Genomic DNA, 17,978 nt, shown 5'->3' with positions numbered 1-17,978 from the left:
CTTTCTGAATTGTTGCCTTCCTGATGGCTTGCCTGTACCTCGTGGTCAGACAGTCTGGTATGCTGCTTCCATGTGGGCTTTGTTGCTTCTGAGCTAGATGGCCGCTTGTTTATCTTCAAGCCTTTAAGATCCCAGATGCTATATCTTCACTTGATCTTAGCCAAAAGGCCGAGAAGCGAAGATGCTATAGCTTTTGATAGCGGGCACCATCAGCTTTCTTCACATTTGCTTATGCACACGTTTGTCTTCAGTGATTGTTTTAGAGATAAATGTTATTAATTCCATAATTTGCTAAACTGTTAAATTAACCACAATAAATATAAAATGGAGCTATTTCATGTACTTTAATTAAATATTACATTTCTCCATCATCCTCATCGTCCTCATTACCATTGACTGTTTATCCAGTGAAAGATAACATTAAAAAGACTGAAGGAAGCCACTGCTTGAATTAATTATGTCCATTATAAAATAATTTTGTTATAGTTGTGCTTCTAAGCAACATACAGTGTTTTGTTTTGTTTCTTAATCTGGTACTCTTTTTGAAAATAGTTTACTGGCATATAATTCACATAGCATACAATTCAATAGTTTAGTCACAGCAAGAAGAGTTGTACAATCAGCACTACAAGCAGATTTAAACATATTCTTGGTTGCTGGACTCATCATTATTAGCTCCTCATGCCCCCGCAATCTCCTCTTCCATAACTCCAAGGAACCATTAATCCAGTTAATGTCTTTATAGATTTACTGATCCTTGATTTAATATACAGAAAATAATTTTTAAAAATTAACAATATCAAAATAAAACAGACAAAAACCTCAATCAAAAAGATAGCCAAAACTACTAAAACTAGAAAGACTTTAAAATGGATCAAAAACATTTCAAATGATCAGGTATTAGAGTTAACCTAATTGCATCTGCAGTCATCCACTTCCCAGTGCATGCTGCGTGATAGCACAGCTGCTCTTTGTCTTTTACTACGGAGATTCATCCCATTCACATTTAGTTCAATGATTCGTAAGCATGCTTTTGTTCTTTGTATATGACTTCATGTTTTTCTGGTACTCTTTCTTTTTCTTATTTTTACTGGTTTTATCAGTACACTCTTAGTAAGACATGGGTGGTGGCCCACTTGGTTCTCAATTCATGACTCAGATTTTGCCGTACGTGCAGTTTTTGAGTAGAAAAACTGGGTTTCCGAGGCTGTGACTCTGAGAGGTGTAGCCATCTGACTGATTTCTGCGGTATGCTGAATGGGGCTGCGGGGCAATCTCTGTAAAAGTGGAGGAAGCTCAGCTGAGAGAGACTTTGTAGTTCCCTCTTCCTCAGTGGGCTGTTGTTTTTCACCCCTGCTTGAAATGTGGAAGTAATAATGTCCTATAGCACTAATGAAAGTAGTGATGGTTTATAGCACTCACGAGATGACATTAATTGAAGACTGAAGCTGAATGTTAAGAATATTGGAGCAAAAAGACAAAGGAAGCGGAACAGTAATATAATCATAAAACCATCATATTAACCCTGGATGTTTTACCTTCTGCCATATTTTACTTGTGGGAAGAAGAAACTTTTAACCAGTTTAAGCACTTATTATTTCAAGTCTCTGTTACCCAAAGCAAAACCTAAGTAATAGAGAATGTATTCTCTTTTTCTTACTTGCTAATTCAGAAGCAATCCTGCATTTTCTACATTATTAATTCCATTCTCTCTCTTGGCCTTTCTTTCAAATGATAGTCCTTTACTCTTCTGTAAAATAACAGCTCTGGCCCACTAATGTTCCCCATTGCTCCCCCTACCTCAGAATTGGAGGCTTTCAGGATGCATCTGCTTCAGCATTTCCTACCCTTATCTCAATTTGAAATATGTGATGTTTTCCTTTCATTTCTGCGTACCCCATGTCAACTCTAAAGGATCGCCAAGATTATTTAGTACTTTATAAGCCATCCTTAGGATTTCTCTTACAATGTCTTTTTTTTTCTTCAATGTCTCTTTTATTTTAAGACTCTTTATTTAGCATTTTCATTATAAATTCAGCACGACTGTATTGTTATCTACTTGGGCTCAATTATAGGTATTTTGCATAATTCAATGTTCACAACTATTTGCTCTTTTCTTCATTTTTTCTTATTTGGAAGTCTCTGTGCTTATTTATTTTTTGTTAGTCATTTTTGAAGAATGTTTCTTGAAGGAGGCAAAAGAGGTAACAGAATCTATGAAATATTATGAATATATTTCCTCCCCATTGTCCCCCTCCCCACTTCCCACCCCACCAATGGTAAATGTTGTCTTGGTGATATTTCAAATTCTAAGGTGTCAGTGTATTTTTCTCCCGAGTCTGGATAAATTTTCATGGACCTATAGCTTCTATTGTGCAGCAAGGAGGTCCCACGCTGGTTGTTTTGAACTTTGTTCATTATTATTTGTGCCTAGAGGCCTGTGAAAATTGTTTTTTTCCTTTGAGAGAAATCATTTTTCCAGGGCATGCTTGAATTTGCTTATTTTCCCATCAGTCCTGCCACTCCACTGGCCCAAATTATACTTCAGTGATACCCAAGATTCTTTAACATGTTTGTGAATTTTCTTATTGTTTTGTAAGAAATGGACTTAAAGGAGCAAAATCAGTGCAGGAAGATCCATGATAAGTCTAAGGTAGTGTCCCAGGTAAGAAATGACAAGTTAGCTGAATGAAGACAGTAGTAACAAGGACCGAAAAGGGAAGTTTTCAGAAACCTTGTGGGAACAGGAGCTGGCAGGTCTTCTCTCCCCATTGGCAATCAGAGGTGAGGGAGGAATAGAATCCAGAATAACCCTAGGGTTCTGATTGGACAAAGAGAGTGGTCAGGGTTCCATTTCCTTGGGTGATGAAGACTGGGAAGTGAGCAAGGCAATTGAAGTCCAGAGTGCTGGTCTATCAGGGCTGTGTCAGAGCCTTGTTTTACATATCCTGGTGGAAATGTCAAAAGGTGGTCAAAAGATTGATTCTGGCAGAGAGAGGTCAAGGTTTGTACATTTAACAGCAATTACCATATCAAGGCTATTTAATGCCAGAGATGAGATATCCCAGGAACAAAATATAGATAGCCACTGGCCGTCAAAAGTCGTGGGAAAATGGAATTGGAAGATAATAGATTTTCCCCCCATGAACTTTCTGAATTGTTGCCTTCCTGATGGCTTGCCTATGCCCAATGCGCAGCCCCCATCTTTAATCTCAATTAATGGACTCAGAGTGGAAAGAGATTTGCTTCTGGAATTTGGCAGAACTGATCCAAATTCTTATTCTACCACTTGCCACCAATATATGCTCACATATCCAAACAAATATATGAGCCTAATTTTCCTCTTTCTATAAAATTGGCATAATAAAACCTCCAAAATATGGTTGAAATAATTAACCAAGTGGACAATACAAAAAGTAACTTCAGGAGTAAGATAAGGAGTTCCATCCAATATGGTCATGTAGCTGGAGCCTCTGTGATACTGCCTAAAAAAAATGTTTTTTTAAGTAGACAAGACTAGGGTACCTGAGTTCTCGAACTTTCTTGAGGAGCAATAACCCCTGCCAATTACACCTTGGGGTTTCAGAGGGAGGAATTGACATGGGGAGCCCCCCACCCCCCCAATCCCCAGATTCTGTGTTGCCTGGAAGGATACTTACAAAACAGCCCCTCATCCCTGCACTCCGGACCTTAGCAGAGAAGAGGAAACACTGAGCTGGTGCCTCTCCTCCACACCCTCTCCTATCAGCTGGATAGAAGAAATTCAGATCAATTGAAGGCTGCTTCTCAATGCCTGGAGGGAACTTTCATGGACTGGATTGTGGCTGAATTTCTCTGGGGCATCAAGGAAATGAGCCAGCCCTGAGGGTGTGCAGAGACTCAGAATACAAAGTGATATCACCTGCCTGTCTGTCAATATTCACCAATCTAGGGTCTGGGGCCTGCCCTGACATTGTGTCAGTGTCAGGCATGCAGGCCGTGCTTTGGACCTTCCATTTTCTCCCCTTCATGTGTTTATTGTTGTCTAGCACTGCCTGGAAACTTGGAACCTAGCCTCAAATCCAGGATTTTGATAAGGGTACTAATTAATTGCTTCCTGTCTTTGGCTCCTGCTGGGGGTAGGCTAATGCTGGACTGCCAGGCCACCCCTGGCTCTCCAAGATCCACAATAACTGTGTGGGGACTGCTTTGTGGCCAGAGATGGATGGATAGAGAGATAGATAAACATTTCCATGTCTATCGGTCCCTGGGCAAATTCAAAAACAGGAGAAAACAATTTATTTGACAGGAATACATACAGATGTGGACCAGAGATCTTGGAGAAGGAGAACGTTTTATATCTTCACATGAAGGAGTTTAGGGTGATGATCCAGTTGCAGCTGCTTTAAGTGATTGGAGGAAAAATTTGATAGAAAAATACCGGGGGTGGGGGGTGGGCCGAAAAGGAGATAGGTGAACTCAGAAAAGCACTCCAAGATCAACCTGACAAAATAAATGGAAAACAAACAAACAAACCTAGAAATAATTCAACAGCTCCAAATAGAATTTAAAATGCAAACACGAAATTATTAGAACTAGCTAACACTTTGAAAGAATAAAATAGGATTGAAAGAGTAGAGTCAAGAATCAATGATAACAAAGATACAAGATCAACCAATAGAAAATACCAAACAATCTGACCAAGCCCTAAGAATTCCATGGGACATTTTCAAAAGGAATAACTTATATTTGATAAATATCCCAGAACAGAAAGAAGAAATATTAATGGAAAATTTCTCTAATATTATGACAGAACACAAAATAGCTATTCAAGACGTGCAGAGAACTCTGAACAAAATCGATCCCAAAGAAAATTGCCACAACACATCATACTCAAACTTTCTCAAATCAAAGAAAAGGAAACAGTTATGAGAGCAAAATGGAAAAAAGCAAAAATCAAACAAACAAAACAATCATACATAAAGGTCAGTCAATTAGGAAAGAATCAGAAAAAACAAAGTATTATTAACAAACAAGCTGGAGAGGTCTCAAGATAGTGTCCAGGTAGAATCACCTGTCTAGTGCTCCCATTGTTAGATTGGAAAATTAAGAGGTAAGGAAGCCAGTATTGGAAGACTGGGTCCTAGAAATAGAACCCCAGTGTACTAAGGTTTGTGGTTCATACTTCCCCTTATGAATTTTGCCCACAGAGTGATTCGATGGCTTGCTGCACGATGTTCTTTAAGTTCACCGTGTCTGTCTGTGGGCTCTGCACATCCCTCACAGGTTCAGTGGGATAGCATCCACCACCACCTCCTGCACCTGAAATCGTAGACCTGCCAGCATGCAGTCATTTCCCTAGACTGCTGTGTAAGGGTGGTCATAATCCCTGGCATGTGGAGAGCCTCTGAAAACTAGCCACAAGAGCTCACTCCAATGCTTCCCTCCCCACTCTTGCATTCATGGGCTTTGCACCTCCCCTCTCCAACCAGGAACACAGCAATCACACCAGCCACCCCCTTGCCCCTTCTCCCCAGCTCCTCCAGTGGCCTGCCAGCATGAGTAACAAAAAATAATTAGACACTAATGCACTACAATGAGAGAGCCCCTGGGCTATTTACCTGTGGCAAATCTGCAGAGCACAGCCTACATAGCCTCACAGGAATGAGCCAGTAGGGCAGCTGGGATAACACAGAGTGTGCCCCAACCCCCCTTGGCCAATCTAATCCCCCTTGCATGAGGAACAGCATGGCACAGCCCCGGTGCCAGGACACCCTACAAGTCCCTTAAAAAAAACAACCTTAAAAAACTAGGTCATTTTCAAAACAGTAATTATAAATTATCAAGGGTTCGTGAAGGAGGGGGGAGTGGGGAAGGAGGGGGAAAAATGTGGAGCTGATGCCAGGGTCTTAAGTGAAGAGCAAATGTTTTGAGAATGTTGAGGGCAATGAATGTACAGATGTGCTTTACACAATTGATGTATGTATGGATTGTGATAAGATTGATGTATGTATGGATTGTGATAAGAATTGTATGAGCCCCCAATAAAATGATTTTTTAAAAAGACAATAAAAAGGAAAAAAAGCAAAAAGAGGGGAAAAAAATAAAATTAACTAGGTCATTTCCAACCTGTATTCCTTTTCACAAGTTTGAATCTAAGCCACCACTTGACTGGTTCCTTAACAAAGCTTTAACATAATAAAGCAGGCAAAACCACCAGGAGCTAAAGTCTGAGGCTTCTGTTAAAAATAGGTTTTACAAGTTTGGGCTTGACAAAGACTCTCTGAAGGACTGTTCAAAGATCACATAACAGTAAACCAGCTACACAAGCCTTCCACATAAGAAACCTGTCCGCTGAGTAAGGCATTGCTATACTCCAGCCCCCTGGGTTACTTAGGTAGGTGACAGGAATAGACTCCATCCCCCCAATCCCCACTTGGCCACCTCCACCATCCCATCCCCTCCGACCTCAATTCACCACAGGTACATTCTCTCAAGATAATGAATTCAATCATAAGAATACAGGTCTCATAGCCATACCAGAAACCGTATCACCCCCCTACCCTGAATCTCACCTGCTCCCTGACACCCGCAGTGGTTCTCAAATTTTGGGGGTCGAATGACCCTTTCACAGGGGTCGCCCAATTCATAACAGTAGCAAAATTACAGTTATGAAATAGCAACGAAAATAATTTTATGGCTGAGGGTCACCACAACATGAGGAACTGTATTAAAGGGTTGCAGCCTTAGGAAGGTTGAGAACAACTGCTCTATAGGACCACAAGGCAGTAAAATACCATACCACCAAACACTGTCCCTACATAATATGCAGAGTTAACAAAACCATACCCAGGGTGAATGGGCAAGGGGCGGGTGGAGACCCAATGCCCATCCATAGACAATTGGATATCCCCTTACAGAGGGGCCACAGGGAAGACATGAGCTGGTCAAGGTGCAGCATAGCACTGATGAAACACACAACTCTCCTCCAGTTCTTTGATGCTCCCTTCCCCCGACTATCATAACCTCAATGCTACCTTACAAACAGGATTAGACCAGAGCATGCACACTGCTACAGATAAGAGCCCACAACACAGGTCATCCAGGATAGATAAACCCCTCAGGGCCAACAAGGAGAGTAGAGATACCAGGAGGATTAGGGGAGGGTGGGGGGAGAAAGGGAGAATCGATCACAAGGATCAATCTAGAATCCCCTCCCTGGGGAAAAACAACAGAAAAGTGGGTGAGAGGCAATGGAGGACGATATAAGATATGGAAATAATAATCTTTAACTTATCAAGGGTTCGTGAGGGAGGGAGGGCGGGGGAGGGAGGGGAAAGAAAGTGAGAGCTGATATCAGGGGCTCAAGTGGGAAGAGAATGCTTCAAAAAACGATGATGACAGCTATGTGTAAATGTGCTTGACACACTGGATGGATGGATGCATTGTGATAAGAGATGTAAGAGGCCCCAATAAAAGTATTAAACAAAATTAGCATGCAGGGTTGACAAGGGACCCTGGTGGATTCCTTATACTCCTCCTTTAGCCCAACCACGATAACTTCTGGAGCCTATTCCTTTCATGTTAGCAACACACAGCCACCTTTCAACACACCAAGTCAAAGTGCAGATTTCTAGTCGAGAGTCAGCCCCGGGGGACAGACACAACTGGAACGCACGGCACGGCCAGCTCCAGATGGCTGTTAAACCATCCACATTAACTTCTAAGAGACCGCGGACTCCTTTCCCGCCACAGAAATTGGGACTCGTCACTTCAGTGACCCTCCCATCCACGGAAAGTCAGCCAGCAAACACGGGGTCCCACTGACCCGACCCAGACCACCTTCTGAATGGACGCCTCTCACAGGAGCACCCAAAATAATAGTCTATATCTACCTTGGGATTGCATGTAAGGGAGAGGAAAGCTCAGAGATGTGTAGCAATCTACTATAAAGGAGCCTATCGTTATAAACACAAATAATTAAAGGTCTACACTCCCCAATTCACAATTTACAGGGTCAATAAGGGATCCGGGTAGATTTAACCTGCCCTTAACACACCCCATTCACAGTAACATCTAGAACCTGTGTGGTAGTTACATAATCTGTTGTCAATTTGAGATTTAAGAGTGAAAGGGTGAAGTTTAGCCTGTCACTCAGGTCACAGCTTGGTGACCTAATTTGGAGGCACTAAGGAGATAAATAGCTTGGTGGAGGAGTGACACATGCTCTCTCCCTGTGAGACATTCCTATTGAATTAAAGGTCTGAGGGGATGGGATGGTGGAGGTGGCCAAGTGGGGTTGTGGGGTGGAGTGTATTCCTGTGACCTACCTAAGTAACCTAGGGGGCTGGAGTATAGCAATGCCTTACTACACTAGAGCCCTGGAGCTGAAGGAGCCAGGGGGAGACCCCTGCCAGTGCTGAGAAGTTTCCACTGCCACTGGATCCACAAGACTTTCCACCCACTGACCTGTGTTCATCCTGTGTTCTGCATCATTGCATGTGTTGTGTGAGTCTGAAGAGGAATTTATAGATTGGTATCAGACATAATGGCTGATACCAGCCATTTGGAGCCTGTTCCTGGACTTGATCTGGACTGGGCTGGGATGTGTTCTCAATATTCAATTGTTCTTATATATAAAGCTCTTTTGTTTACAAACATGAGTGTCTATGAATTTATTTCTCTAGTGAACCCAGACTGACAGTGCATATGCAAATGTGGTGAAGAAAGCTGATAGTACCTGGTGAAGAAAGCTGATGGTACCTGGCTATATAGCGTCTGGGGTCTTAACAGCTTGGAGTTAAACAAGCAGCCATCTAGCAGGAAAGCAACAGGCCCACATAGAAGAAGCACACTAGCCTGTGTGATCATGAGGGGTCTACAAGAATAGTTACCCAAAGTTCAAAAACAAACAATCAATTTGACGGGAAGATACATAGAGAAAGTAGAGACCCCCAACCCACCTGTAAGATAATTTGGACAGTCCCTGACAGAAGAGATGATATATTCAGGGTGCAGTACAGCACTGGTGAAACACATAACTACCCTCTAGTTCATTGATATTTCCTCCCCTTACTATTATGGCTTTTCTGTGAGGCTATGTAGAGAGTCTCAATCACCAGCCTCTGTGTGCGGTTGTTGCATAGCAGTAATATGGGAAAAGATGGACACCGGGTGCTTTGATTTGAGGGTACAATCTATGCCTGTTCATGTTTTTCTTACTATTTTCATGTTGGCGATCAAATGTGTCTTTGCAGCTTTCTTTCTCAGTTTTTGCTGTGCAGTTTTCCTAGCGTATCCCCCACATTCACATCCTCAAGCCAATTTTATTTTCTTTCCATGCAGATTTATAGTTCTGTACTTTGTGGACTTCGCTTGCACTGCTCTGACAAGCACCTTACTTCAAATACTCTCTTGTATTCCTTCTGGATGTTGTGAGGGTCGTCTATACATCGATTTGGCTTCTTATCATTGTCTACTTTCCATCCTTTCTCACTGAGGTTATTCTAGGATCTGGGTCTCTACTCTTAGAGTTTAACAAACATGTAAAATGTCAGAGGCCTAAAGAAACAAAGAAAAAAGACTGGCTCCAAAATTCAGAAAGATAACTGCAAGATCAAAACTGTTAAATCAGTCCTATAGCAAAATTATAACAATAATTTAAAAAGCCCCTTTCCACTCTCAATAGGAAAATAAAACGTGTGGTATTTGGATGCTTCAATGCATTTGATATGGTGTGCAATTACCGGAATGACCAGATTTTGCAATCCTGAAAGGGAAAGAAAACTTTTCTCCCTGTTGGATCGTTTCTCCCTTGCAGCCTTATGCTATTCCACCAGATATTTGTTCCACCTTCCAATGACTTTGCCAAGGATGCAACATTTGAGAAAATGAGTTTTCTTAATCTCATAAATAACCTCCAAGGCAATTATCTTCCACTCTACCTTGTCAAGGCTTCTGTTTGTTTTCTGGTGTTTTGTCTTTCTTTTAAATATATGTCCTGATGGTTCCTTATGAATGTGTCTGTCTACTTAGACTCCTAGTGGTGATATCTGACAGAAAAGAACTTCCTGGAGGGTTTTCTAGACTATAAACTTTATGGAAGTAGGATCACCAGGCCTTTCTCCTGGAGAGATTTCTACAGAGAGACGGGTAATTTTGAACTGCCAAATCTGTCAGCTAACAGTTCAGCACTTAACTACTGTGCTACCTGCACTCTTTATGATAAGCATATATAAAAGTATATGTAGTAACAAGGCACATCTAAATAAACATACTTAAAACTTTTGTTTCTGTGGTTTTGGGGTGTCCCTTCTTAATGCCAAGGCTTCTTGGATACAACTGAAAATTCTTCAAAATACCATTGTTTTCATATAAAGGGAGCACACAAAAAGCAATTTATAATTACTTTCTGCTCAACGGGTGTCGAAAGGGTTGCACACAGCTCAGCTGTAGACAAGAGCAGAGCATTCCGTGGAAATGTTATCTACATGAGATCAAGACCCTGAAGGGTTGGTTTCTTGGGAGAATTGTAACAGGACATTAAATATGGCATTAGCAGTATGATCCTAAGGACCAAGCACAATCAAAACAATGGCGACCAAGAGGCAGATGTGGTCCATTCAAGAGCAAATAGCTTATTTTGAGGTGTTTCTTGATGGAGGGCCAAAGAACATAACATTTGCTCCTGGTGAGAGTGTTTTGACAAAGTTAGCCAATGCTTTAGTAGAAAAGTGCCTGGGAAAGTTCCACGGAGGGAGTCTTTCTCCACCACAGCAATGCATCAGCCCATTCCTACCATCAAACAGTAGCAGTTTTGCAAGTGTTCCCACGGGAGATCATGAAACAGCCACCCTTCGGTTTAGGTTTAGTACCTTCTCACTTCTTTTTTTCACCCACACTTAAAAAAAATTGTTGAAGGGTACCCATTTTTTCTTCAGGGAATCATGTGAAAAAGATTATATTGTTATGGTTGAATTCCCAGAACCCTCAGTTTTCTCAGGAGTGGACTAAACGCCCAGTATCATCACTTATAAAATTCCCTTGAACTTGATGGGGCTTATGTTAGGAAATAAAGTTTATATTATTTTTGTGTTCTCTTTCAATTCCAGTTTTAAACTCCATTTTCCCACCAAAGTGGCACCAAGGAAGGAGCAGGTAATTGTGTCATTCTAAAGGAGGCACCAAAGAACAAGAATAGCCAACATTAAGTCCTTTCTGACTCCGAGTGAGCCAAGGGGACAGGGAGGAAGTGCCCGTCGGTGTCTCAGAGTAGAACTCGATCAGCATCTCATCATTCTCTCATGAGTGCCTGTCATGCACTATGCATTTATGGTACCCTTTTCTAATTTATGCAGCCCAAACCATCCCAGAATGGGATTTGTGACGTTCATAGCAACAGGAGTATTCTAATTTTCACTTGCTGGTTCCCTTGGGAGTGGTTCCAGAAGTTGCCGTATGTATTCCCTACTGGTGCTGCCTGTGGACCAACCGCGCTGCTGCCAGCACCCTGCAGGTGCCATTTGTCAGTACACTGCAGCCTCCCACTAGGTGCTGACATTGATCTATCAGATGCTTGGACCCCTCCATGCAGGGCCTCCAATGAGACCAAAAAAAAAAAAAGGACACTGAACAAGAACCCTCTTCTTTTTGTAAAGAAGCCTCTTAGAGAAGCCACTACACAATTGTATCCCTGGTTGTTTCTTCAGGTTTTTGTGTCAGGCCTCCTCCTTAGATATGTACACACATCTGTGAGCAAGCCTAGCGATTTGAGTCGCACGGGCCCAGTGCTGTACCATTCAAGGCTTGGTTATTTCCTAGGGATGAATTCCCTTATGGTGGTTCTTCAACCCCAGGTTCAAGGTACATTTTAGGCAAATCCTTCACCTGGAAGATCTACACATGTCTATACCCCAACAGAAGTCACAGTTTAAGCTCCAGATCTAAAATCGACTACTCATTAAATTCATTTCAGAGATGAAAACAACAAGGGTTGGCAAATTCAGGTAAGCTGCCAAAGTTCCTGGGTGAGAAAGTTGAGGCTATCTGCTTCCGGAATGATTCCCAGCCTCAGGAATCTTACATAGGATGGCAATGCACTTAGCTTTGGTTTGGCCTAAGTTCATTACGAACTCTGGTGACATAGTGGGTTAAACTTGGGTTGTTAACCCAAGGTCAGTGGTTCAAATCCACCATCTCCTTTCGCAGGAGAAAGGTGGAGTTGTTTGCTTCCATAAAGGTTTACTTACTGTCTTGGAAATGCTACGGCATAATTCTACTCTATCCTACAGGGTGGCTGTGAATCAGAATCAGTTAGACATCACTGCGTTTATTTTTCGGTTTGACCCAAGTTCCTAAATATCCCTGGTGGCACTGTGTTTAAAGTCGCTAACCCAAAGCTGGTGATTTGAAACCACCAGCTGTTCTGAGGGGGGCAGACCTGGAGATAAGTGCCCCTAAAGATTACAGCCTAGGAGACCTCATGGGACAACTCTTTCATACATGGCTACTATGAGTAGCAATCAGCCAAAGTTCATATGTTGACACACAGCTGAAATAAGATTCAAATCCCACTCCAGGCTTGCAGCTTATTTGTTTGTTTTTAGCACTATCACATTGCCTCTTAGAATCAATTAAGTCTTCTTTTTAGATATATTATTCTAGCCTTTAAGTTCTTTCTTCGTCTTTCTACCTGCTGCTAAGGATATATTATTAAACAAAACTGACAATTATTCTTCCTTCAAAGATCTTCATACTTCAGATAATTGAGCTTTGTCTTCTTTCCTTCTTTTTAAAGCTATCTATTATTTTAATCAATTTAACTGTGACGAAATATTTCTTCAGCAGCACTGGGGGACAGCAGTCTGACTCATATCGAGGCTATCTACAAGAAAGTTCAGAGTTCCCATCTTACAGATGAAATATCAACCCAACCAGGGAGTGGACTGTGCCTGCTTTCTTCTGTTGTGTTTGAGGTAACAAAATAAGTCAAGCTGTTTCCAAAGTGCAGAGAACTTTATTACTACTATGTCAAACACTTACTTCCTCAACTATGTAAACATAGCTCCCTGGACAGAAAAATAAATCCAAGAGTCATCAGGAAATGTTAACACATTTTTCAGCCACCCCGGCAAGTGTAACACTCATCTACTCCAGTCTTCCCTGAGCAACTAGAAAGAGTGTATAAAATGGGCTCAGGAAGGAGGGAGATGAGGCAATTGTTTAGAGCTGAAAAAGACTTTCTCTTGGGAGGAGGGAAGAATCCAGGATACAGGTACAAAAGGACAACACAATGTGTCATTGTGAAGCCCCAGAGACACTGACACTAGAGTTTAGTTACTTAGCACTGGTTGACAACAGTGGCGCATGGTCAACAAGATAGCCTTGTTCTTGTGATCTAGATAAAGGTTATCTGGAAACTTGCACTCAACCCATCCTTGCAGAAAGTTCCACCCAGTATTGCATCAAGTCCCTGAAATTGGTGGGTTAGTCTGACTTCAGTCTCCCCACTCTGCTCATCATCTGGTTATCTTGCCCTGTTCTACCCCACAGTCTAGATACAGACCCAGTGCCTTCTCACAGGTAGGTCATAAGAGGTGCAGACTCAACTGGCAATTAGCAAGAGTTTGCCCGCTTCATCAGTATTAAGTTCCATTACAGTGCAATTTTGATGGGAAAGGGGGAAATTTTGTTCATTTGTGCTAAGAACAATGCTTGTCATACAGAGTGTTTTCAGTAAATCCCTGTTTGTATGAATGCAGTGAAGTTCTATGTTGCTGTATGCTGTGAGTCGATGCCTACACATAGCAACCTTACATGACCGAATAGAACTGCCCCATGGGGTTTCTAGGCTACAATCTTTATGGGAACAAATCACCAGGTATTTTCTTCCTCAGAGTTACTGATGGGTTAGAATGGTTAATCTTATGGTGAACAGCAGCGCGCTTATCATTGCCACCAAGGCTCCTTCCCTTAAGAAAATGCAAGCAATTACATATTTATTTTAGGTACCTTTGTGCTAAATAGCTTCACCCAGCTTAGCTACCATCCTACTAGGCCACTTCCACTGGCCATTCCTCTCTCGGTTTCTAAGCTGTCAGGCCAGCGCCTGGATATTGGCTCTTCTTCCTCTTCTCATCTCAACCCTCACCCACTGGCTCCAGGATTTGTCCTGGAAGCCTAACCAATTTCTCATTTTACCATATGCAGCAATTTACATTTCTCTACGCCTAACTGTTGCATATGTTTGCATATCCAAACACAGGTGAGTGCTTAGCAAAAGCCCACAGACTTTAAGTTACCAGACCAAATTTAAGACAAACACACAAACTATAAACAACCATCAAACTGACATCCTATTACCCCATCTGACTAGAACCAGTAAATAATCACTTCACAAGAGAAAAATGTCAATTAAAGCATGAATTATCTTAAAAAGTACATATTTATATTAACATAGTTTGTCTTAGTTTATTTTAATGACATGTAAAGTAATTTATTTACCAACAAATTGACGTCAGGCCAAGGAAATTTCTTTGAACATGAGCCTCCTGACTGGAGCGCTGAAGCAATTCTTCCTTTTATTAAAAATAATTTTACTGGGGACTCATAACTCTTATCGCAATCTATACATACATCAATTGTATAAAGCACATTTGTACATTCATTACCCTTATCATTCTCAAAACATCTGCTTTCCATGTGAGCCCCTGGCATCAGCTCCTCATTTCCCCCCTTCCCTCTCCACTCCCTCCTTCTTCATGAACCACTGATAATTTATAAATTATTATTATTTTGTCATATCTTACACTGTCCGACATCTCCCTTCACCCACTTTTCTGTTGTCCGTCCCCCAATGAGGAGGTTATATGTAGATCCTTGTAATCGGTTACCCCACCTTCCCTCTACCTTCCCGGTATCGCCACTCTCAGCACTGGTCCTGAAGGAATCATCTGTCCTGGATTCCCTGTGTTTCCATTTCCTATCTGTACCAGTGTGCATCCTCTGGTCTAGCCAGAATTGTAAGATAGAATTGGGATCATGATAGTGTGGGGGAAGAAAGCATTTTTAGGAACTAGAGGAAAATTGTATATTTCATCGTTGCTACACTGCACCCTGACTGGCTTATCTGCTCCCTGCAACCCTCTGTAAGGGGATGTCCAGTTGCCTACAGATGGGCATTGGGTCCCTACTCCACACTCCACGTCATTCACAATGATATGATTTTTTGTTCTTTGATGCCGGATACCTCATCCCTTTGACATCTCATGATCACACAGGCTGGTGTGCTGCATTGAATCAATTCTTACGAAGCATCTGATGCCTCTATTTAGTTTGCTGCTTTAAGATTATTGATAAGCACTCTAAGGGCAAAAATGTTTATAGGTTTTTGGACTATCGTTTTCCAAACTTTTGAAGCAATCTTGCCACAGCAATTTTTAAAGTGGTGTACCTTTGCTTACGATTTCAAATGTATTTTATCAGCTTACATATGAATTTTTTCAGATCACATTTAATTCATGACATAATTTAAGTGATAAGATTGGACATTTGGGGCATCAGTGTACCTGACTCCTGGTTGGCATACAATTAAATAGAGCCAGTAGACGCACACATGTCCTTTTCCATCAGCATTCAGTGGGTATTTTAGTTAATCTGGTGGGACTACTAAATCATCAGTTAAGAAATACTTTACACTATTCAGATCCCCTCAATTCAGATATGGTCCTCTACCTTTGTGTTCAGTACAACATTTTCATATTTTGATTACTTTACTTCTTTGACAAAAATTCTGTTTGAAAAGCTCATTTGCATCTCCACCAAGAGGAGACAAAGAAGTGCAGACTGCTGTGGTGTGCAGAGTTTCAATGGGCAGGATCCTAGAGGCACAAGGGTGAGGCAGGCAGGATAGTAGGCAGCATACAGTAGAGGCTCAGAGGGATGCCAGAAACAGCATCACTAGAAACCCTGTTGTCCTCCCATCAACTGGAATGCCTAGTGATGCCTTATGTATCAGAATCAAACTATGGCCCATCGGTTTTCAAGGCATGAGTTTGCAGAAATAGCTGGACCAGCCATTTTCCTGAGGCACCTCGGGTGGATGTAACCATCAGCCTTAGGTTAGGAGCCAAGCATGCTAATCACTTGAACTCCCCAGGGGCTCCTGCTAGAGACTACCGGTGACTTTTCACCTGTGGAGTAATTCCCCTCCCTCCCATTTTTTCTTCTTCTATCTTTAGAGGATCTTGACTTGTATTGGAGAGTACATCTCTCAAAGATGCCAGTTTAAGTGGTCCCCAATTTGCTTTCGGCCCTTGAAATTCTCCCAGCAGAACCTGTTATCTTGGTACCTCACATTTCAAATGCTTCGTCCTTTTTGTATGCTCTAATTAGAAGATCTCCGAGCCACATCTACCTTTTGTCTTCATATCTACATTGAGAGCACCCTGCAAATGACCTTCCACATCCATGCCACTGACACCCCTTTCTTCCATACTTGTGAATTCCAGACTGAATTAAAAAGAAGCACCCATACTAACAGTGACAGACCTCCTTTAACTCTCACTGGGAGCACAAAAACATTTCCTAACACTCTCCCTCCACCCCCTCCTGTCTCTCTGCAGGGCCTTCCTTCCACAGAAAGCTGAATGGTCTTCAGACAATCCATCAAATCATGACTGTTCCATGGTCTTCAGACAATCCATCACATCATGACTGTTTTTTAGAATAAATTCCCAAGGCTTTAATGACTGGCACTTGACTGACTCCTAGCCCTTTCTACTCCAACCACGCTGCATCGCTTGCAGCTGCTGAACCATGCCATGTTACTGCCTGCTTGTGGGCCTTTGAACAAGCTGCCCCCTCCCTGACACAACCTCCCTCTCTTTCTCTTATCCTTTAGGGTGCATTTTAGGCCATGAAAGCAGATAAGGACACTTTCTCAGGGATCTTCTCTTAGGCTCTGGAAAAGGTTATGTTAATCAAACATGAGTAGCCCTGCTGGCAGAACGGCTTGGCCCTTGCCTCCAATTACTAGGTTAGCAGTAGCTCTGCAGGAGAGACCTGGGGATGTGCTGCCATAAAAGATCACAGCCGTACAGCCCAGAAAACCATCTGCGGTGGTTCCACTTCATCTGCATGGAGTCACCATGAGTTGAAAGGGACTAGGTGGCACTGAAGCACAGTGACAGTCCTCCGGGAGCTTTCCAGCTCATGCAGACAGGCCCCAGGGGCTCAGTGGCTGACTGGTGCTTTGCAGGAAAAGATGTGGCTGTCTTCTTCCATAAAGATTACAGCTGGGAAAACCCTGGGGGGCAGTTCACGCCTTTCCAATAAGGTGGCTCTGCCTCAGAATCGACTTGATGGCAGCCGACTTGGTTTTGGCTTTTTCCGCACTTTATTTCATTGTTGGGCGATTTATCTATTTACACTTATCTGCTTAACATTGCCTTCCCCATTAGAAACGATGTGTCTCGCCAAGGCCCGACCCACAGCCAGTCTCAACGACGTTTTGTTTGGATGAACGAAAACACAGGCTTTCCTTGGATAAGGACTCCATTTCCTTGAACCGGGAACAAATAAGCACTAATGGTCCATCATAGTTGTGCTTTCTCTAGCCCTTTGGCCTTTATTTTCCATCTTCCAAAGCTTTTTATGTTCATGATAGATCCTGCCCAGTTCCTCTTTCCCTCTTCTCAGGGACGTGTCCCAAATTGATGTATTTTTATTGGGTGAGGCCCTGGGTAATCGCCCTGTTTTACAGCTCTGACCTTTCTGTGAGCAAACACACCAGTTGAACTTTGGTTTCTCTCCTACCATAATGTAGCTGCTAATTGCTGGCAGGCGGCTGTATTGCATGGGTCACGTGAGAGTGGGCATGACCAGAAAGGAACGTGGGGAAGAGTGGATCAAGAGACGGTCCCGCTGGAGTCCCTGCCAGTTTGGAAGCCCAGTGCAAAGAGAGTGAGCTCCCGGAGGATGAGTCTGCGATGAGAGAAGTC

General features: G+C 42.4%; 1 pseudogene; it reads left to right on the top strand.

Moving 5' to 3' along the window:
- LOC101652876 overlaps positions 1-9,752 on the top strand; it is a 28,243-nt pseudogene extending 18,491 nt beyond the window's left edge.
- Positions 9,753-17,978: the final 8,226 nt, after the last annotated feature.

Source organism: Echinops telfairi, unplaced genomic scaffold (assembly GCF_000313985.2).
Source record: "Echinops telfairi isolate 266 unplaced genomic scaffold, ASM31398v2 ScPeMD7_21;HRSCAF=78, whole genome shotgun sequence".
NCBI lineage: Eukaryota > Metazoa > Chordata > Mammalia > Afrosoricida > Tenrecidae > Echinops > Echinops telfairi.
Note: the sequence above shows the minus strand (reverse complement) of the source record. Positions and strands in the feature narration are given on the sequence as shown.